Source organism: Oxyura jamaicensis, chromosome 8 (genome assembly GCF_011077185.1).
Source record: "Oxyura jamaicensis isolate SHBP4307 breed ruddy duck chromosome 8, BPBGC_Ojam_1.0, whole genome shotgun sequence".
Taxonomy (NCBI): domain Eukaryota; kingdom Metazoa; phylum Chordata; class Aves; order Anseriformes; family Anatidae; genus Oxyura; species Oxyura jamaicensis.
Window position 1 is genome coordinate 104,853 of NC_048900.1, and position 24,019 is coordinate 128,871.

The 24,019-nt window shown below is 37.6% G+C and overlaps 1 long non-coding RNA gene across 1 annotated transcript; it reads left to right on the forward strand.

Moving 5' to 3' along the window:
• Positions 1-580: 580 nt before the first annotated feature.
• Positions 581-24,019, forward strand: LOC118170440. Its single transcript, XR_004752718.1, has 5 exons — positions 581-677; positions 765-924; positions 10,790-10,886; positions 15,229-15,364; positions 23,866-24,019. It is a non-coding gene; the product is annotated as an uncharacterized LOC118170440 (long non-coding RNA).

Consider the following 24,019-nt stretch of genomic DNA (forward strand, 5'->3'; position numbering starts at 1 on the left):
TTTGAGTATAATGTTTTTCCTTCTAACTGTCCAAAGAGTGGCTGCTTTGGCATTTCTTAATGACAACCTAAATTCTCCTCAGGACATTTCCAAATTATACAAGTAATGCAAAGTATATAACTGAAAGAATAGCTTATTATCCTATCAGTGAAGAGATAATCAGATTAAATATGCCTATTTATTTTTCTCCACTCCACTATTCTTAAACATTCCAAGTCTTAGCATTCCATTATATGATTCCATTATATGAGCATTTCATTATATGATGCAAATTTTATAAACGACTGCCATTACTATAACCACAGTCATTATTCTGAATCAAGTACAACACAAAAGAAAACAGAATAGGAATTCTCAGATCTGTAGACTGCATTTCAGGGCAGCCCCTCTTTGGCTTACACAGCCCTTTTCCCTCAGGGAGTGTGAGATGCAAAAGGAAGCTGCATCTCTGGGGATGTTGGGGAGAGCTGTGATTCAGCTGAGAGTTTTATCATCTCATCTTTAGCCAGATGCACCCTATTGCTTCATGATCTCAGCAGGTCCAAATGAACAGTGTGTTGCATCAAAGGTCAGGTAACTTGTTTAATGTTAGGGATAAGTGTTTTACGAAAACTAGGAACAGTCTTGAGCCTTCATTTTAATCAGGAAGTTAAATATTTTATTTCCCTGTAAGTTGGGTGAGTACCCTCTTAACCATACCTTTCCTTAGACCTCTTCTAGACTACTTCCTGCTCCAGCCATTCTTGAAAACTTTTGAGTTTCAGGACTACTCTGCAACAATAGTGGACTGGTTTTAATTTCTGACTCAGGAACCCTCCTGAGTTTGCATGATCTGGAGCAGGAGGGTGTAGAAAAGAAGCTGATCACTGTCCTCAGCCCAGAGTTTTGTTGTTGCTGTGGAATGGCTTTCACCTTGCACATTTGGTGAGACAGAAATCATGAAGTTGTCTCTTGAATTCCCATGTGACAGCACAGCATGTTGCTATGTACCACTGGGCCAGACTTGACTAAACTTGTATAATTGTGGTACCATGTAGCTTATCCTAAGTCTTGAAAGATTTCTTAACAGCAGAGAGACCAAGATCTTTAGACTGTTATTATAATACGGTAGCAGAAGAAAATATAACCTATCAAATTATCAGATTAAAATTAAAAAACTTTTTTTTTTTTTTTTTTTTTTTTTTTTCCTAGAGCTTTTCCTATTGTCACTTCTCTGCAATGTTACACAACTCCCATGTGCAAACGGACTTACTGGCAAGTTTCTGTGTACATACCAGCACCCTGGCTCTACTAAACCCCCTGATCTTAGCTTCACTAATTTGCCATGTCAAATTAGTGTGATGAAACAAATTCTAATTACACTGAAAGATCACTTAAAGCATTAGCACTGCTGCTGTGGTCTGTTCTTGTGTGTCTTATTTGCATACTAATCCAGTGTGCCTAGGTAGATGACAAAATGAAATGGCTACTAACATGTTTACAAGGGTTTTCTGAGAAATTGCTGACTCAGCCTTGAGAGATGCTCCCATAGGCAGAGATCTGGAAGAAGGAAATATGAACCACATTGCTCAGCCTAAGGGAGAATGTTGTTTTTCTCCTTCAACTTCCATGCTAGTTTGTTTGATTCTTTGGGGAATCATGATTTTTTTTTTCCCCATTTTAAAAATAAGCTGAATAATGATGTCAGGAATCAAAAATATGACTCATATTTGGTATTTAGGTATGTAGGATCAAAACACCAAAAGTATAGAAGGAAGCACAATTTAACAGGTTGGATTTAAAAAGCTCTTTAAATATCTTCTGCAAAAGAACAATTGAACAGAATTCCTAGTTCTGTTAGAATGTTAGAAAATTCTGTTAGAAAATTATGTTAGAATTCCTAGGAGTTAGGGAATGAGAACATGGATTAACAAATACGTAAGCCTTTCCATCTCAATGTGTTGAGTGGGATGAATTTGTTTATAAATTAATAAGTAATTATTGTTTTCTTCCTGACCAAAATATTGATTTGTAAGTATGTGTGACTGCAGACTTAAACAGTACCTAGCCACTCTAAATGTGCATTTACTCACTAAGGAAGGAAAAAAAGGCTATCGCAAAATTTAGGCTCAGAATATGAAACACATACAACTCTGAATTTGATTTCCTGCTGGCGTTACAACTTTTATTCCATTGTAAACATAAAGCCCATGTTAATAGGTTTTGATTCACATTTTAAAGCCATTGGATTGAGATACAGAATCCTGAAAAGAAGGGGAAGGTGATGCCTTCCCATTTGAGGGTGGGCCTGCTAAGTTCATTTTCCCACTTGTCTTCACATGTGAATGATTTTTGGCCCTTTTTTATCACACCACCATGCACAGGCCTTGCCTGAAGATATTCATGGGAATTAGCAGGGCTATTCCTTGCTCTGTTCCTAATTGTAACAGGCAAATTCATAGAAAAAACTTGGCTTAGGTGAGCTTTTGTTTCTAACAAAAGAAACAAGCTGCAGTCCTTGTTCTGCAGAGGTTCACACTGGCACTCTGGTGATTCAAATGCAGCCAAGTTTAGCGTGGAGTATGCCTAAAATGGGCGGAGATCTCTGTGCATCTTGGTCATCCTGGAAAGCACTGGGAATGAAAAGGAGGTAAATGACTAGGAGATGAAATTGCTTGATGCCCTGAATAGGTGTATATTTACTTAGTGTACTGTACCCAGTCTGCAACGTGTATGCTCAATAACCTAGGCTTGCAGAGGTTACCTGCAGAGAAAACTTTATTTATTTGTGTGTAAGCATATCATATAACATACACAGAAAACACTTCACAGTAGAGAAGTCATGGTATTTATTACAATTAAAAAAAAAAAAAAATCCCAGAATTTTTCAGTTAAACAGAAAATTAACCTCTTGCCACAGTACAAGAGGGTACTTTTCCTATCATAATGTTACAGAGGACTCAGGTCATGGGTGGGTAATTGAGTCTGCAGATAAATGAAAGAATTTTTGATGTGACTTTGTAATAGATATGTAGGAGATGACCTGTGAGTTGTATCATACATACAATGCACTGGCAAAGTGGAACACACAAAATAGAAACTGTATTATAATTTCCTTCTAGGTTTTCAATTTTTTTTCATAAAATGCTAATTTTGCTATAGATCCATTATGTATGAAACTCTAAAGACTTTTTTCTCCTTCATTGCCAGAGGGATTTTACATATATAAGCCCATTTTAGTGTTAATGGCAGATATCAGTATACAAGCGCCATTCACTGTGATGAAAACAGTCTAGTGTATGCAGGTTTTTTTTTTTTTTTTTCCTGTATGCAGGGTTTCAATATTCCAGTTAAAAGCATGGTCCAGCAAACAGAATCCAAGTTTGCATATCTAGCTGAAATATTTTGTAGGCAAATTGACTTAATTTTATTCTTTAAACATAAATTTGTGATTTCCTTTCTTCAATAATAGTATAAGTTTTATGGTTCAAAAGCTTAGACCTGTGTTTGTTCCATCTTCACAGTGAATTAACATCTCAAACATGGCACACTATTGCTCTACAGGCAAAGTCCAGGGCTTTCAGCATGCAGAAAGGAACAGCTACTTTGTGTACCGGTGTCAGAATCTCTCCATTACTCTCACTGATCACTGGAAAGTCCATATTTCCCAGTTGTGGTTAAGGAGAAGACAGTGAAAATCCACTTGTTTTAATGAAAAGCGTGGCTATTATTGCCATCAAGCTTCTAGATTAGCAACACGGTTTGCTGCTAAAGACAAGTTAGATGTCTATGGCAATATTTTATGTTAAATCCTGTAAGATTTTCTCTCAGGGATTAAGGCACAGCCTTGCTTTGTGTAAAAGCACCTTGATATCATCACATCTATTTTTAACTCTTCCTGAGGAATAGGCCCCATCTTGGTCAAAGCCAGGACAGATGAATAGCAGTTGCTGTAGCTACAGCACTGTAAGTCAGCAAGGGAAGAGCTGGTTTCAAACAAAGTTGTGGAAGACAGTTCAGTTGTGGAACCAGGGCAACGTTCAATTTCCCTTTGTCCAGACTGAACTCATTGTGGAACACTGCAACCAGGAAACATGTACTTTCCTTATCAGGGGTAAGTAACAGGGAAATTTTGCAATAGCTACTAAGGTGTGCAAGTGGTTAGATGAGGAGCTCATTTTCACCTGTAAAGTGGAGGAGGACAGAAAAAAATATATAGTGCAAGCTGTTTGTTACAGTAAGAAGACAACGTTCTTACATCCAAGGCATCAAGTGTCCCAAGACAGTAAATATGAGCTTGTATAAGAAGAGTAAATTGAAATCTTCTTGAACTTTTCTTGAAATTTGGGCTACTATGAAACTTCTTGGCTCAGTCCTTTCTCTCAACAGATTCATAATAGCAGAGTTATGCTGTAATTGGTACCACACTGACACATAATGTAAAGTGTTACCTACATTTAAAACTTGAAAATAGTATTTGAATTCCATATTCACAGGTAATAAGAGTTCATCTTCATGGTTGGGAAAATGAGTTTCAGAATGACAGCTCCTAACCTGGACTTTCACTTTCCAATTCAGTTCATATCATTTTCTTAATATGGGCATTATTCTGCAGTCCTTATTCAGGCAAAACCTCCCTGAAGCCGTGAATATCAACACAATGATAGCCACTGAAAAGGGCTTATCACTATAAATATATGTTTGTCTTTTAGTCTCCACACTTTCAGTGTAAGCTTTATGAAGAGCGTTACAATAGTCCACACTAATACCAACATCGTTATATGTCAACAGTTCCATGTAAAATATTTTGTTTAAAAATAACAATAATTGGCATTTAGACCTTCTTGTTCCCAAGGATTTCAGAGCATTTCCCAAAAGCTGGTGTCTTAATTCTCACAACAGTAAATATCTATAAAAAACAAGTATATCAGGGCAAGTTCCAAGGCCCTACTGGAGAACTCTCTCATAGTACCACTGTGCTTTTGCCTGAGAAAACAAACAAACAAACAAACAACAACAACAACAACAACAAACAACAAAAAAACTTGCACTTTCAGATTTTTTGGTGAATTTGCAACAAGAAGTTCCACATCCCTCTGAAAAACAGACTTCTTTTCAGTCAGCTCTTCTCTTTACCCTTAGGTCATATTATATCTGAACAATACAGTAAATCACAGGAATTTGCTTTTGTAGTACCTTGCTTTGACATTTAAATTATTCTCCTGATTCAGATATTCTGACAATCTGGCAATAAGGTTGTCAGTTGTGTCCAAATTTGCTTATTCTGTGCCATTTGTGACAATCCTTGTGTGAGTACTGCTTTTTTTAAAACAAAGCCACCAAAAAACATCAACCAAAACAAAAAAACAACAACAAAAAAAAATAAACAAAACAACAACAGCAACAAAATGGATTTCCTCATGATCCTAGCCTGGCAGTGCCGTTGGTAAGGATCTGTTTAAAGCTGGAGAAAACTCCCAGAGGATGAGTGGGCAATCTTACCACATTATCTGCAGTGATACTTTGAAAGATAACCACATCTATTCCCTCATGCTTTATTCTTTCTGTAGAAACAAACATCTAAAGATGATGGACCACAATCTGATGTCTGTGGACAGAGAGCGAAGGGGGGGGGAGACATAGCTCTGATCATCCCTGTGCTAGAGAGGTGGGAAAGCATCAGCTGAGTCTGCTTAGTCTGCTTCTTCACAGTTTACATGGCTTTGGAAGATGTGAAAAGGTCGCTGCTGGGGGAGAGCAGAGATGAGGGCTTTTTTTTCCTTCTTTTCCCTTGAGGGTTACCATTCTGGGCAGCTGGCAATCAGCTGAACTGTGTTCCTTCACAATTAGCTCATCAGGCATAGTTTGTAGCTAGCAATCTCACCTTCTTCATTACATGAGTGAGTGATTAATGAATGAATATGTTGGTTTTTTCTTCTTCCTTTTTTTTTTTTTTTTTTTTTTTTCCAGAGTAATTCAAAGCTGCAGTATAATCAATTCAATAAGATTAAGATCCAGTTTGACACTTTAATAAGGATAAAACATGCATTTGCTTGCTAGGGCGTGATCAGGAAATACTGGGTTGCAGCTAAATCAATATGTAATATAAGTTGCTCTGTAACTTTTGAAAATGTTACTTGTATTTTAAATAGCAGGGGCTTTTCATTTGGGAGCTATCTTTGGCAGTTATATTGTAAGGTTCTCTATCCCTTTCCCTTGGTTTAAGAAAGGCAAGAGAAGGTCAAAAGCTATGCACAGAGCCCAGATTGACAGAAAAGCTCTCAGAAGAACCCCCCATGAAAGCTGTGGATATTATTGCTGTGGCTGAGAGTGTGTGAGGGTGTTTATTCTTCATGAGAGAAATGCATTGAGTGAGGTTCTGTCTTCCTGCTCAGTCATTTCATAATACATGTTCATTTCCTCTTAACAAGAGCATAGAACATTGTTCTTGTGGAAATGCAGATTGAGCATTTTGTTGCAAAAGGCTATGCTTACCAAAACTACAGCACAGCCAGCTGACCCTTGAACTGAAATATCTGACAATTCCTAAAGGAACTAAGTTTTTCTTTTTTTTTTTTTTCTTTTTTTTTCTTTTTTTTTTGTGTGATTATACATGCAAATGTATGTCCTTTTAATTTCTGTAACAACTCTAAGTATTTTCTTGATGAATTCTGTGAAAATATGATATAGTATGATCAGACATTGTGGGATAAACCTGAATGCCAAATTAACAGGAAGGACCTGTAACAACAAAATTCACAGCAAATATCTATGATATCAACTTCCTTTTAAGAATATTTTATATTTCCCTTTGAAATGCAATATTTGGTACTTTTGCAAAGATTCACAATTTTAAAATTTGCAGAAAAGTCATACATTGAAAAACATATTACTTTGGTTTAAAAGCATTGCTGTATGTTTATCAATGCTACATCAAATACAGCTTTAAAAAGCCATGAGGAAAGTATTTGCATAGATTGTCCCACCACTCGAAATAACACTTGTGTGTGTGGAAACGGAAGAGAGTAAAGATGAGCAATAATTTGATCTAAACAGGGACACAGCTGTATTTCTAAATAGGATTCAGGCTTTCCAACGGCCAACGTCTTTCAGTCTGCCTTACAGGAGCTGTGAACTTATTACTCGGGCATGTGTACATAAATACAACAGCCATTGCTGATGGCTTTGAAGTATTTTGCAGTCAACTGCTGGAGCTGGTGGCTCCATGCCAATTCATGATGTGATTCTGATCCTGAGAGATTTTCATGCAAGACTGGGGACAGAGCTCATGGATCAAATGTAATGGGCTGACATGTATTAAGAAAGATTAATGAGTATGGGCACAAATTAATTGTGTTCTTATCAGATAATCAGCAGTTCTCACCAACACTTACTTTCAGTATTATAAAAGAATATGTGACGGGGTCTCTCTTGGTCAGCTATAAGGAATCATTATCATTATTTAAATGAGACTAAATATCAGTATTGTCTGTTACGAAGTCTTGTCGAGGCCGTATTCCAGCTCAGATCTAGGCTATTTTTCCACATTACACATTAACAGGGAAAGCAGCTGTAACAGCTGCCTAGAATTATTATAGTGTCAGGAAGAAAACTAGGATTGAGCAGAAATAAGTAGAAGGTTATTCTGTACAATATATCCTTACATACTGTAAGAAGAGTGAAGCAGTATACAGGTAGTGATGGGATACAAAAGATTGTGCCAAGAAAATCATGTTATGACCCCCTAGCCATGAAACATTTTATATTGCTGTTCATTTAAATGCTTTTAAAATGTGAATCCAAAGAGGGGTTCTGTTCTGTGGGATAATGTGATAAATGATTGAGTCCCAAATAGGATTCTAATTAAAGTTTGTAATTTATTAAGCGAATAGAGGCAAGCAAAGAGCGCTGGGTGCACCAGCAGTCTCTGCTCCACCAAGATGCACACCTGTTACATCAGGTGGCTGATTTTTATGCTCCTAGACTAATATATATTCATCACTATTCCTAGAAAAGGCAGGGTTATTATAATTAGTTCCTGGAATCCGAACCCTCTCCAGATGCATGTGTATCAGTCTCTGGTGGTCTCTCTGGGGGTCTCTCGTGCTGAAGGCTCGTAGTCTTCCTCCCAGGCTTTGTCCTTTGGTCGTCCTTCAAATCCCCCTTTCTCCTTATTTGGCAATCTCTTTGCTGGATGTCAGAGGCTTGGGCAGTGTCCCATGCAAATGTCGGCAGTTTCCTAAAAAAACTCCTTGGTCCTCTTATCTCCCAGACTCGCGTCTCAATGTTCGTCCTTCAAACCCTCTATTTACAGAAATTGCTGGACCCTTCCTTTGCATGATACAAGAACTATGTACACTAATCACTCTGTTTTTCTTAAATGGAAGGTTATATTTCATCATGCGGCCCTAGCGTTGTTCCATACTGACATGAATCAAATTAACACATTTCACAGATAATTTCCTTTTAACAAGCAGAACTTCTTGGATGCTCACCTCTTTTCCAAAAGCCAAGATGCAGGAGTCCTAAGGCAGCAGGAGGTTGCATGTTGCAGGACAGCTTCCCTAAAAAATAAGGCATTTTGGTGGTAGATTGTTCACTTTGCTGAGTGTTTGCCCATTGTATGCGATATTTGCAAAAAAATCAGCTCCAACTGTTTCTTGCAAATGTTTTCACTGGCCTGAGAAATCTGAATTTGTAGAGGGACTCAAGAAATATATGTGCATTTGTCACGTCTGTTTCTCCACTGCTCATCTTTTTTTTTGTTTCTTTGTTTTTTTTTTGTTTGTTTTATTTATTTATTTATTTATTTATTTTTTGCTTTGTTTTGTTTTGTTTTGTTTGTTTTGTTTTTGTTTGTTTGTTTGTTTGTTTGTTTGTTTTTTGTAATGAGTTATATACCAGAGCATTCAGATTGTGATTTAGGCAGTTACAATTCAGGAGATAATAAAAGTAGCGGGTTATTTTGTTTAAAATTTGTATCAAGGAGCCTGCAAGTAGGCTAATGACTAATTTTATGTGTAGAATGTTAATGAGGGCATTTTCTCTCTGCAAAGTTTTTAGTATGGAAACAATCCATAGCCCAGTGTGAGTGACTCAAATTCTTGTGTTTGCATAAATCTGGGAGAATTTCAGGCTTGAATTTGAGGCTACTTTGAGTTTATTGAATCAAATCAGAACATTTTGGCAGTAATAGGTATTTTTGCAGATTTTTATGTAGCCATATCTGGGAAGTGTTTCATCAGCTATTCCGAATTCAAACTGTTTCCAAACCAAAGCTCTCACAAACCAAATCTGAACATTTGAAATATGAGAATGACAGTGGCAACAAGCAAAGACATCTGAAGATATATTTGGATAATAGCAAACTTTAAGAACACTGCCAGGAGAAGCATATGAACAGTGTTCACCAAAAAAAATCAAAAAAAAAACTCAGGAAGGAACTGAACATTATTGTCCTTATTTTACACTTGAATTTGTAACTTGTCAAGGAACAAACAACAAACTTTTTTTTTTTTCTTTTTTTTTTCTTTTTTTTAATCCTCAGAGAAATGCTTTATATAGAGAGAAAAGGCTTAGAAAGGCTTCATCCTTAGAAAGAAATCCCACATACATGAGCAAGGTTGATGGCAAATGAAATACGAGTCAGCAGTGTGCCCTGTCAGCCAAAAGGGCCAGCCATACCCTGGAACGCCTCAAGCACAGCACTGCTAGCCCGTTGAGGGATGGGATTGTCCTGCTCTGCTCTGCACTGGTGCTGCCTCACCTTGAGCACTATGTGCAATTTGGGGTGCCACAATATAAGAAGGCTATAAAGCTATTAGAGGACGTCCAAAGAAGGACAACAAAGATGGTGAAGGGTCTAGAGGAAGACATATGAGGAGCAGCTGAGGTCCCTTGATTTGTCCAGCCTAGAGCAGAGCAGGCTGAGTGGGGGGCCTTATGGCAGCCTGCAGCTCCCTCACGAGGGGAGTGGAGGGTTAGGCGCTGAGCTCTGCTCTCTGGGGACAGCGACAGGACCTGAGGGAACGGCATGGATCTGGGACAGCAGAGGGTCAGGCTGGGTGTTAGGGAAAGGTATTTCACCCAGAGGGTGGTCAGACACTGGAGAAGTGGTCATGGCATCAAGAGTGCCAGAGTTCAAGAAGCATTTGGATAACATTCTCAGATACAGTCTGATGTTTGGGTGGTGCTGTGTGGAGATGGGAGTTGGACTTGATCCTTGTGGGTCCCTTCCAACTCAGGATATTCTATGATTCTATCACTTAGCGAAGTGAAGGTGCATCTCTGTAACTGACACAGCGAAAACATTAGGATACTCAGTGTTCAATAACAGTTTGGTACTTCTGTGTAAAAAAGCAGCAAGCTGAATTGTGAAATTTTTCAAGTACCGTTTAACAAGTGCTCCTTAAATGAAATTGAATTCCTTTTCTCCCCCTTTTCTAAGCCTGAGAAGTAATTTATACCTCTCAAGTTTCTTTCCCCAGTGAGTGGGATTTAGAGGGACCAGTCACATGTCCGGATGGTATTGTTTAGGACCATATTTGTATAGTCTTAGCTGAAAGTTGTGATAAAATGGCAAGTCCTAGTGTGATTCCTTGCCTCCCAGAGCCTGGTATAATGAGCAACTCATACAGTGTCTGGCAAGCATGAATTCATGGGAGAACCTAGGAAATTACCAAAATAATAATAATAATAATAATGAGTGTATATAACAGGAACAGTAGATTAAGTATTACTTGACTAGTGAAACATCTCTGACAGACTCTGATTTGTAATTTTCCTGGTTATTCATCTCTTCTACCTGCAGAAATCCACTAACTAGATTGAAAACACAAAGCCTCTATGGCAAATATAAATTGACACAATGCCACTGAAGCCAGTAGAGTCTGGTTATTTTACACTGGGTGAGTATCTGTCTCATTTTGTTTCAGTTTTCAATGTATAAAGAAGTGAACCATGATTTAAATATAAAGTGAATTTCTACAGTTTTAATGAGCCCTTGCTTTTACAATACAAGTAGTACAGTGCATGCAAGTATTTTTCCAGCCTTGTCTTCACTTCAAGCGGTATGATACCATATGGGTTTGATACATTCAATAAGTTTACTTTTTTGTTTTGTAACATTACCCACTTTGGGATTTCATCACATTTACAGCAATGTTTTGAATTTTTATTCATAAGCATGTGCAAGACCTTAGCTTTTCACTGCAGCTTGTTAGTGTACATTTTGGACAATGTTAACATCATCTCAGATATTCAGGACAAGTGAAGAACTGGGTTTAAGTCCTTAGGAGAAGCTAAAAAGACCATTAACAAGGATAGTCCATAAAACATCTGTTCCAGTCATGCTGCTGATTTTTTATTAGTCCTTCAAATCCATAGCAAAGATCTCTAGAGCAAGAAAAATGCTCTAGTGTGGAGTGCAATTTCCAATTTCTTAGCTAATCTGATTTTGTTCATTCATACATATGCATGATTCAGTTCTGTTCCTAAACACAAACAACAACAAAAAAGCCCCTTTTGGGTTGTACTTTATTTATTTTCCTTGAAGTGCCCTTAAAATTCCATTTGCTCAGTGAAACCAAACAAATAATTGCATACTAAAAAGAAAATGAAGAGTAGTAAGCTAAATAATTTTTAACGTCAAATATTCCTCTGCCTTGGTTAACATTCTCAGTGAGGGGAAACAGTTGGCAATAAACAGCCCAGTGTATCTTAAATGCAATAACTAATATCAGTGTCAAATGCATGAAGTGAAAATACCTTAGGATATGCTTTCACAGTTCCTCTATATTGCTGCTAAATGGAATATGCTATATAACTATAATAGCAGTCATACTTGTCATATTTCTCCTGATCTCTAAGGAAGAATAGTTATGTAGCCTTTATGTGGCTTACATCTTTTTCTAGTCAAAGCTGTATTTTTATGGGGGTCTTTATAGTGTTTTTTTAAAAGTTTACACTCTGAAAGCAAACTTGTCACAATTTGTATATCACACAGACTATACCAAGTCACATTCCTGATAGGGATATGCCAGTACTCTGTTGTGCACATCATTGCTAGCTACCTGTGTAGTAAATAACAAAAGAATAACAAAAGATTACTTATGATTTGGGCTTTGTAAAGCTCATCTGTGTAAGGGAAAAAAAAAAAAAAAAAAAAAAAAAAAAGCAAGTTCTTTTAAGCAGAATTTTTAACAATGACTCCATTAACCACATTGGACAAAATGTATCACTGTTGTAAATCAAACAATACCAGTGGAGTAACAGTAGGGATGAATTTGACCCATTTTAAATAAAATTGCTCTCATTTCCTTTGACGCCCGAGGCAGAGATTTCATATGGAGATGAGCACTTTTCACCATGTACCATGTGTGAAATCTTGCCAAATGTTAAGTTTGTAAATCAAAATTGGCATTTTTGAGATGGGAGTTGTCAGTGAACATCCTGCTAAGAAAATGGTATTTTATCATTCCAGCACTTGTGTGGAAGCTCCCTGCCAAAGATTAGTAGTAGTAAGTTGCATCTGGCCAGAAATGTCTTATTTTCAGAGGAGAAGCCTGAGTCTTTGGGTTCTGTAGGCTGTGCATATATATAGCCATGCTCTCATCCTGACAAACATGTTCCCACCACAAGAAGACAGGGTGTCAATCTTGTCACAGCCTGGCCTTCTCTTGGCCTGTGTTTCAGTCTCAGCACTACTGAGCAGCTTTTTCTCACTCTTGCATACTCTGTAGTGTTGATATGTTGTGTTGGGTCTGTCTGGGATGGAGTCACCTTTCCCTGCAGCAGCCCACACAGTGCTGTGCTCTGCACTCATAGCTGGAACAGCACTGGTATCACTCCAGTGTTGTGTCTATTGCTGCATAGTGCTGGCACAGCATCAGGACTCCCTCCAAGCCCCCAAGAGCCAGCAGGCTGGGGGTGGGCAATTCATGGGGAGGGGACATCACCAGGGCAGCTGACCTAAACCGACCAAAGGGATATTCCATAACACCTGATGTCACACTCAGAAATAAAGCAGGACTCTTGTGGGGGAGGGGCTCTCCTGAACAACCAGTACGCGTTTTGAGGCCCTGCTTCCCAGGACGTGGCCAAACATCGCTCATTGATGGGAAGTAGAGAATAACTTTTTTTCCTTTCTCTCTGTGCTTCCACGCGGCCTTCTTTTGTTTCTTTTGTTTATTTTCCTCCCCATTCCCCTTCCCTTTAATTAAATCATTCTCATCTCAAATCTCGAGCTCTTTGTATTGTCTTTTCTCCCCCTTCCTCTTTGAGGAGGGGAGGAGTGAGAGAGCGATTGTGGTGGAGCTCGGCTGCCCACTCGAGTAAAACCATCACATATATGCTCTGTTACAAGTCAAAGAACTTAATTGGTGGAGAATATATTGTACTGGAGTTCTGCAGGGAGGAGAAGTCCTGATGAGATAGCAAACACCTTGACTTTAGTGTTTTTCTTCCACCTTTCAAAAAAGCTGTACAAGACATTGGTCAGAATGTGACTCCCATATTTTCAGTGATGAAAATCGTTCTCCCTATGTTTGTTACCCTCACTGATGGCATTAACAATTTTATTTCCTTATAGAAAGTCTCCTCTAGTACTCTTGAAAGGCTGTTTCTGTGCAGAGAAGTAGAGGTAAATGCTTGTAAATAAATGATTTCTGACTGATACAGAGAGGACCAAGAAATTACAGAGTCGCTGTACACGCAAGTGGAGGTAGCATGTTTACTTCTCCCCTTAAATTTGTTTTAAAATTCTCATCTATTAAGTAGTGCAATGTACAATTCAGTTAATAAGAATTATATCTAGAAAAGTGTCCTAAACAACAAGCATAAACAAGTTAAGAACAGAAGACATGGGAAAGGCAGAGAACAATGATCTGTAGCTGTAGGTGTCTGAGAAGTGCATAAGGGACTGATTCAGTTAGTGGAATATTCCAAATAATGGTGGAGGATAAACTGACATTTATGTGTCACTAGACGTGAAGGTTAGAGAAATAAACTTCCAGAAGAAAATGCTGCATGTTCTGCCTCTTGTGAATCACCAAAGGATGCTCTCATGAATATTTCTATTAGCTGCTTCTGTTGTGGGTATGGTCTGTAATAAGGAGCCCGGTCCTTCAAAGAACTACTGCTAGGCTACAGATAGAGTCTCCCTTTAACTTGGTTTTACACAGTGAAGTTCTTTAGTGTATTCGACACTACTTAGAAGATTCAAGTACTCTCATAAATCCAAGCAATGAAATAACATTGTCCCATATGAATTTCAGGAAAAAAAAATGAAATTATTTTGCAATAGGAAAAAAAAAAATCATATAAGCTATCCATTCATGTGTCTGGATTTCAAATCAGCTGTAAATTATTTAGAGGAAATTTCACTGCTGCTGCTCTTTTTTTATTATTATTTTTTTAAAGAAGACCATATTTCCAGCACTGGAGCTCATTTATACTGAACACACTAACATGCTTGTAACAGGTTTGAAACAACATTAAACTTCCTCTTACGCTGAAAAGGAAAGTTAAAGGGGTAAGTAGAGCTGGATCTATGCATCTCTTCTTTTTCTCCTGTTTTTGAGAGACTACCTGCAACTTGTTGGGAAAAAGGTGGTTGGGACTGGATATCACCAGTGACTAAGTCAGAAGTTAATTAGGCTAATGCAGTATGGGAGAGAGAACTAAGATATGTGGTTAGCTTTCTTTGGCTGCCAAGCACTTCTAAACCTGCTTGGCATAGTTCAATATAACTTGCTTGTTACATTGGGCTAAAATGCATGCAATAGAGCTGACTTCTTCTCCTGATGGAGTTCTGTGCACTGCCTTCCTAGTGGTGGTGTCAGTCTATGGAGTCCTTACACAGAGCATGGAAGCATCTGGAGAAATCATATTTTCATAATGTAGCAGCAATAAGTCATCATTTGTTCCACTTATATCAGATCCGCTCTGCAAATCTGATAGGAAGATTTATCCCTAGGGATCTCATCTTACTTCCTTTATTTGTTCACTGAAAAACATGAGAAACAAACAAGTGGGGTGAGCACTGTTTGACCCTTGGTAATTACAATCACCTTAATATGCTTACTAGTTTGAACAGAAGAACCAAGCACAATGAGTTAGGACATTTACAGGGTTGGTTTACTTCATGCATGAAATATTGGAAGACAATATGAATGACCTTTTAATGATGATTCTGCTGTTGAGTCTATCCCATTTCTTTTTTAGCAAATGACTGTTTTCCTTTTCTCTAAGGTGTTCTTTCAGAAGCAGACACAGCAGACAGGGAGAGATGAATTTCTAAATTAATAACAGCTTTGGAAAACTTCCGTAAAGAGACTGTGACACACTGCCAGCATCATTATGCTTGGGTCCTACCTAAAGAGAAAAAGTAAGTTGTATCTGAAGCAGTAACCAATCTTCAGTTCCTGAAAATAAATAAGAAGATCAGGAAAAGCAAATATATACATCAATCTGAACTTTCAGTTCTAGAGAAAAAACTTGGCCTCAGAGCTTCAGAAAATAAACATTTTTGCCACGTGGCAGTGGTTGTGAAGTAAATATGTCCCGCTGCTCTGATCTTACATCCTGTCACATTAATGTTTCAGAGCACTCAATATAAATATTAAAACTAATAGCTTCGCTCTTCAGCTATTACTCCATCATTCCCTGAAATCATCATAAAACATTCAAAGCCTTTTAGAACATTTACACACTTGAATTTGATGGTGGGGAAAGGAGACTAACAGCACAGCTCACAAGCTTAAATAATAGTGGAAAGGTGTTTATGGAGTATGCTTTATTTATTCATCATTTCAACTAAAGTTTCAGTTTTGATGGAGGGGAAAAAATCAAAGTATAGCTGTCAAGGGAGAAGACTGAAGTATTGCTTTTCTATACTGTGGACCTGTGTAAAAAAATAAGAAATAAAAAGTTGTTGTTGTTGTTGTTGTTGTTTTTTCAAAAAAAGCAGAGTCCATGAGAATCTTGGTCCAAGGTCAATCAATCTTAGGACTGTGGGTACGTAAACAGCTAATGGATTGTAAAGACACATACCAGTGTTATGAATTTTTAACAAGCAACTCTTCAGCACAGACCCCTATAAATCAATGATGACTTATTGGCTGGATCAATTATGCAAACTTTAAAACATTTAATGACAGGTAATGAACAAGTCTCTGGAGTCCACCAGTCAACAGTGTTTTGCAGTTGTACTTACAACTAAAGTGAAATGTCTACAGAAAGCCTTTCCTCAGAAATGATTTAGAGCTAAACTCTAAGGTTGTGCTAAAGTGAAACAGCATGGTTGCATTTCTATTTGTATATAAACTTAAACATTATGGCAAGTGGGCACTGTTGTTAATGTACTTGTAGGCATGTATATTATTTATTTTTATTAACAGTATATATATATTTAACTTTGGAAACCTGCTCTCTCAAACTTTATACTTCAGGTTTCCTGCAAGGTGCTGTAGACACAAATAGGTTAATTTTCAAAGGAAAAAAGGGTTGTGCTTATATTAGTCCTTCCTCATAAGGCTTTATTTTGAACATTAAATTCAATGTCAAAAAATGAATTACATATGGGGAATGATAGACTGTATTACAGTTAACCAGCACAAAAAGACTGAAAGATCAGTTTAGGCTGAATAATACAAGCAAAGAGCAAAGTCTTATGGAATAACTGGTGGCATCATGGTGGTTTAATTGCTAATTAAAATTATTATCCAATGAAATATGAAGGATTTTTTTGTGGATTTTTGAATTTAATAGTTATTTCAAATTCTAAACATTAACCTTTCTAACGAACATCTTCAGGTAATTCTACCGATTAAAGGGAGGTTGTAACTTAAACATGCCATTCAAGAACAGTAGTATAAGCCACTGATCCAAATGCCACATTTCTCTATTGAGGCTTTACTCAGATTGACTGAGGCCTCTTGACTGAATCAGTAAATTGAATCAGTGCTCTTTTTATTGCCATTTGCTTTACTTTTCTAAAGACAACAAATATAAATGAAAGCTTGCCAGAGAGTATAATCTTTGGTCTGAAGAATCAAAGTTTAAGTGTTTTGTAAAAATGGTAGAATTATTTTATTTGAAAAAATTTGTTATCCTCAGCTGTATACTTCATGAAGAAACTGTGGTCATAGAGCCTCCCAATATCCTATGAGAACATATCTGAATCCTAGTCATTAAATCACACCAGTAAGGTCCTACATCTTCCGTGCTTACTGCCAGCAGTGATTCCTGAGAGTTTCTGTCTTACCACCTTGCTCTGATAGTTCCTCTGGCAATTGCAAGTGAGACTTGACGTGAATAGGTAGGTGCTAGACCCAACAAGAAGAGCATTTGTTCATGTCACAATCAAAGTTGGGGGTGTGAGATGTACAACGACAGTACACTCACATAAGTTTGTAAACAAATTTGTGACGAGTCCAGGGATCTGTAGTAATTAAAAAAAAAAAAAAAAAAAAAAAAAAAAAAAGATATTTTTTATTTGTGGGTCTGAAAACAAAGGAACATTCTTTGCTCAGTATTTATTGCTGTTTCACTTGTGCTGGTAGATGAAGTACAGATGTACCACTACAAGGACTGTCCTTCTGTGTTGTTGTAGGAAAATGCTTTTTGGAATAACATAGTCAGTATATGATGACAAGCAGTTTTCTACTTTCTCCAACCCAAGAGAAAATGCACAACAATGCATTTTAACTAAAATGTTTTATGTACTGATAAGGATGAAGCTAGCTTTTTAAGTGGGGGATCTGTTTAGGTGGTGGCAGGAAATACTAATAAAAGTGATTGAAATAACTCTGGAAACTTCTGGTGAAATGAGGAGTGGTCCAGATGTTGGTTATTCCTTCCTCTTGTAGTGAAATACACTTGAAATAAAAGGATGGTATGTTATGTATGGATGCATACCAAGAGGGAGTGCTTACAGCTTGGGCTTCTTAAACTTTCCCTACACTATTAGATGAATTCCTTCCTTGTTCGTCTATAGGCATCAGTCTGCTAACTGTAACTGACTTTTTCAAGTGGCAAATGGAGAAATTGTTCTGGTGGTATAGGAGCTCGGTAGAACTACTGAGAAATAGGTTTGTTGTGGTCAACATCTTATTCTCTTATCTGGCATGCTAGCAAAATAGTACTTTTAAACAATAGCAGAATGTCTTGGAATTTCTAGACTTTTTAGCTTCTTACTGAGACTGACATTGCACTTGTCTAAGTGTCACAAGTTATAGCAATATCTACAGCAGCTTCAGCATCTCCTATGTGGAAGTCTTCCAATTTTATCTGTCAAAACTGTTAATCATTCTCTGTTTTCCATATTTATGGTCTCTCGTTGGCTGTAAACATAATTTGTACCTGCACTGCAAGAATGATGCCAGCTGGCACTAGGAGTAAAAGATTTAAAATGTTACTATGAATGAAACTGAAGGGAGATTATTCTTATTTCAAGGATGAACTTTGACCAGAGAGATGATACACATTTTGAACATAGATATCTTGGCTGAACAGCTTTATTAGGAGCAAGCTTAATGGAGAGAAGTAGGAGTTAGGTGCATGAGCAAGTTGCTTGCTGCTGAAAGGATTAAATACCCATTCCTACATCCAAGGGAAGGAAGTTATTTTTCTGGTGCTATTTTACTTAGTTGGTTTCTACATGTGAAGAAGCAATGGACACAACTGGACTTGTCAATTTCTGAAAATTAGCTGAGAGTAGACAACTTTTTTTTCACTCACCAGGTTAGAGCAGTCAGGTTAGAGGAAGAGCTGCAGCAGGTGATGGAAGAAGAAGGAAATGGTAACTTGATGCTTCTGGTTGCTTTCATTTGACTTCACATAATAGAATTTCCGAGTTTTTATCAGGTCTTTTTATATTGTTCTCTTACTGATTGACACTCTCAGGTTATTCTAAAAGCTTGGATCAAGGAGGGTACTTAAGATGTAGTAAGAAGATTCTTTCATGTTGCAAATTCATTGTCATATTTGCTACATAAAACATCCCCTCATTTCACAGAATAAATAACACCATCTCTTTCAACATCTTCTCAGTGTATTTCCTATAAGACTGATGGACAAGATAATTTGACTGACACCAACCCAGTTTTTCCTGATATGCTATGCACATGCAAAAACTGACAGCTGCCTTCTAAACATCTCTATGCCTTTAAAGCTCCATTAAGTGCTTCTTGTGTGCCCATCTATACTGTGTGTTGCACAAGTGGCAGCCAAAATCCACAGATCTGGTACACCCCATCTGAAACTGTGAGTTTTATCTTGCATAATATAGCAGTGACTAAGTTATTGGAAGTGAGCTGTATAGAAAAATCTGTGGGTCATACACCTAATTCATATGTCTGTCTGTTCCTTGCAGAGATGTTTCCTGTTGGACAATGTAGTAAAATAACTAAAATACCTTACTTTTGTGTTTCTATAGTATTTGGGGAGATTCTCCGTCACTATAGCACACAAATGAATTCACAAAAAAGTCAGTATTATTATGAGGACAGAACTGCATCCAATGACAAAAGAGCAAGTCGTGGTTACTTAACTGCTTAAGCAGTACCAAGTTTGTGGGCGTGTGTGTTTGTTTGTGTGATTCATTCATTTTGTTTGGTCTTCTGGAGTAAGCTAATCAGGGAAAGTTTTCATGTTATGCCAAATAACATGTCACATAAACTTTGGGTTTATGTTCAAAATATAAACCAAATCCAATTACCAGTTGGATTAATCAGAGTTTAGTTCTGAAGTTAAGAGATATTAATGGCTTTTATTTATTTATGTATTTTAAAAATATACACACCTTGTGGTTTCAACTGAGATGGGAAAGAGAAAGTGCAAAAAAAAAAAAGGGGTGGTGGGGGGGGGGAAGGGGGCGGGAGGAGAGGAGGAAATGGAGAAGCCCTGTCTGGCAAGATTTGGCCAGCTCAATCAAAGAAAAATTGACAAAAATAAGAAAGATGGAAAGCAAACATTTTTGCAGCTTGATTTTCAAAGCAGCGAGTTGCGGATAAGACTACTTTGCTTGCAGTCAGATGTTTATCTGAACTGGAATCCTATGGCAATATAAAGATGTTTATTTGCATATACTTTTGTTTTCTATGGAGCCTTTTTTTCCCCCTTAGTTTTCTTTGGGAGTTCATTTCAGAAGTTATTGACTCCCTGGTAAATCACATTCTTTCATTGTAGTAAGCTCAGTAGCAATCAAGTCTCCAGTGCTCAATTTGGCATTGTGTTTATTTTGCCTTTTTGAAAGCATATTTTTGTACTTTTTTATATACTTCGAAAGTAGGTGAATTAAAGAAAGGGTCAGGAGATGAGGACTGCACTTCACAAAAGAAACAGTTATGTGGAGTTTCAAGAATTTATTGAGGTCGATGCTGACAAGAAATTGATAGAGTAGGTTGAACAGTCTACTGATTTTTTTTTTTTTTTCCTGTGCTCTAATGAAATTACTGTCACAGTTTGCTGAATGTTATGTGTGCTTTCTATCTTTCCTTTCATTAGGACACTGTGTCTTACCTTTTCCCTCATCTAGCTGTCTTTAAATGTACATAACTAGGCAATTCATCTTTTTTTTTTTTTTTTTTTTTGCCTTTGACACAACCTTTTGCTGATACACACGTGCATTTCCTGATTTCATTGGATATTTCCAAACCAAAATGAGAGAGAGAGAAACTGTAGTAGCAAAAGTTCTTTTCCTTACCATTTTCCATAAGCTTGTATGTGTTTTGGACACAAATTTTATATTTAAATGAATTTAAGATAGAAAATACCTAGTACACAAGGCATAAATACCTGCTAGAAAACCCAGGTGTTTCAGTATCACCTTACTGAGAGGTGCACCTTCTTTAACTTGAAGCTGCCTTAGCAGGGCAGCTCATAATCACTTGTCGTATTCTATAGACAACTCCCGCCCAACTCCCTTCACAGTGTCAAGGGTTACAAGTGTCATTATTACGTATTATGAAGTTTCTGCACTTCTTCTCCAGCCCATATCAGTCTTTCTCTCATTTCTCCTCTGTGATGGAATCAGCTCTAGTGTGTATGTGAGCTAAATATGCAGCCTTACACTGCTTTTCTCTCAATGCCCCAGTGCAGCTTTACCACTTGGGGGAACTGATGCTTTAGATCTAGCATTTCTCCAGCCAGTGCATGTATGAAGCAGAGCTTGTATGTGAACTCCCTAGAGTACTGCAAATTTCACAGACTTTCAGTTCCATTGTCAGGCAGCAATCTGCAATGCTTCTTTGCTATTAGCTGCATATGCACAGGCATATGTTGACCATTGCAAGATATGAAGCTGATTTTCAACTCCTACTTTCAAAGCACTATCAGTTATAAGAAAGATTTGCATATATCCATGTTTTAATAATGGACAAAGTATCTGCCCCTGCATGTTACTAGAATTTCACTGTCTCATTCAGTTGGGACTGTGTTTGCTTGTGTTTTTGTTTGTTTGTTTGTTTTTGTGTTTTTGTTTGTTTTTGTTGTTTTTTTTTTGTTCTTGGCGGTGGTGGTTTTTTGTTTGTTTGTTTGTTTTTGTTTGTTTGGTTGGTTGGTTTTTGTTTGTTTGTTTTTGTTTGTTTGTTTTGTTGTTTTTTCTTGCTGGGTTTTATGTCTAGCATGTCTAGCAAGTTCCTGGATGTCTGTGTACAAAAAACTTGCAGTTCTTAACTAGAGTCTTGGAGCTGGAGTTAAATTGTTCTGGTGAGGTTGTGTCATGGGGGTGTCCTGGAGCACAAGGTGTTTGATATCTTAGTGCTGTTCATGTTCCCCTCCAAGCCACCAGCATTCTAGACAACGTAAATTATAGGAGTTTGGCCTCTTGTACAGATGAGTGGACCATCCATGGCATTCCAGTTCTCTGGAATGTGTTGTGTGTCACTACGTCCCCATAAGCACCCCTACAACTCTTTGGGAGTTGTCTATGTCATATAAGGTTTATGAGATTTAAAATGTTATGTTTACTGTCACCCAGAGTAGTGCTGCTAAAACCATTAGCTCTTCTGATGTGGAGCATGGTAGATATGTAGCTGATAGTGCTGGATGATTTTGGTATTCATTAGCTGAATAAACATGGGTGTCCTGCATCATTCCTGACTGACATAAAGACCGCCTGGTGCTTGTTTGGGAGAGAAGAATGATAATGTAATGGAAAGGGCAAGACTGGAAAAAGGATGAGTAAGAGCACATTTGTCATAAGGTCAAACATAATCTTCTTCAGATGAAACTTCAATCCTTTTATCATTCAAGATTGGATTTTGGCTGTCTTTCTTGGATTCTCTAATTTATTGTATCTCATTAAATAACTTGAATGAGGAAAACTAATTCCCAAATAACTTCTGTCTGAGTAACTGCAAACACTGATTTATTTTCAAACACTTCTGTGAGGTGAAAAGGTAGTGTAACACTCATCTTGTACTGAGACCTTTTGCTCACAAGCATCTACAAGTTTTCTTGGTGCCTAGCAGTGCCATGACTCCCCATACCTGAGAGACTGCCTTACCGTAAGACAGAACTGTGATGTCCAGCCAGTATGGTCATGAAAGGTAACAACATGATCTGGCTCTTCCCAAGCAATACAGCCTTTGCAGTTAATCTGTGCACAGATCAGTTGCAGTCTGAATGGGCAGTGGACACAGAAGACCTGGGTTCCCATGCATAGCAAAAGTGCATAAATAAAGTGATTCCCAGAAAACAAACTCTGAGTTGGATGTGTTGTCCTAATTCTGCTGGGCTACCCCTGTTAGCACTGATTTTGAAAAAGGATCCAATTTTGACAAGACGAAACAAAACAAAAGGCTCAGTGACAAAGACATCTAAACACACCATGGTAAGCTAATACATCGCTATTTAAAATATTCATCTTCTTTCAAACCACAATTCACCTAGCTTTTTGTAGATGTTAGATTTTGTTACACCTTCCCCCATCAAATAAAAGAGCTATATTTCAAATACATATTTTTTTCTGGCTTACAACTAGCACCTGGTGTATTTCTTAAGTATCACAGCATAAATACAGGATGATCTAAAAGTGTGTAAATGTAAACTACCTTTTCCTTCTTTGACCTGTCTAGCTTTCCAAGATCTGTCTTGAAAAGCAGACACCAGAACTAGGCTGGGCATATGACCAGTGACTTCATTAAAACCATAGCCACTTTTGAGCATAATAAAATAATTTCTTATTCCTTAAGACTTTTACAGTCAGAATAGCTGTAATGGAAACACACCATTAAAACATGGCAGGCAAACAGACCTCATGGTGAAATGGGCTGAAGCATTTTAATGACCTGACTTATGTATACTTTATATACAGAGCCTGGAGCAGGTGATTAGCTAGTCACCTTTTTTTCCTGAGAAGCAGGACTCTTCAGATATCTCTGGGAAGGGAGTAAAGGTGGTGTTCACTTCTATAGCGTTCAAGGGAGGTGGCAGTGTCCAGCCTTCTTGAAGATGAGCATGCAGTGTTGCATGAGACATGGAATCAGAAGGAAAGTAAGCAAAGAAGTGTGACTAGCTCAGAAGTCAGGCTATTTAGTGGGAGGGGGAGAAAACAGAACTGTTTTTTATATCCAATAACTGCTCAGTATAAGGAATCTGCATTGAAACTCTTTATTGAATTATGCTATTTTGAAAATGTGCCTGAAGTTGCGACTAAAATTTCACATCCTGTAACAAAGGATAAAATAGTTTCAGTGGAACAGGTGCCACAGTTGTGCAGTTCAGGCATTGCAAGGCAATCTTATTGCTGCCATTCCAGCAAGGCAGAATTGAGGAAAACAATGTTCATTTAAGCTTTTTGGGTTATGACTTTTAGTTTCAAAGCATTGAATAAAAAGACTACTTGTTAATGTGGAAACTTTATTTATTCTTCTTAATGTATAGAACCATTGGGATGCGATGTGTCTTGGAAAGAATGCAGAGTCTACTCTGAGGAGCTTGCAGTACTGAGATCTACTCCCGCACTAGGGCATGTTTATTCATCAAATGGAGAAACAATCCCAGTGTCAGAGATATTATCTGCATTAGTCATCAGTAC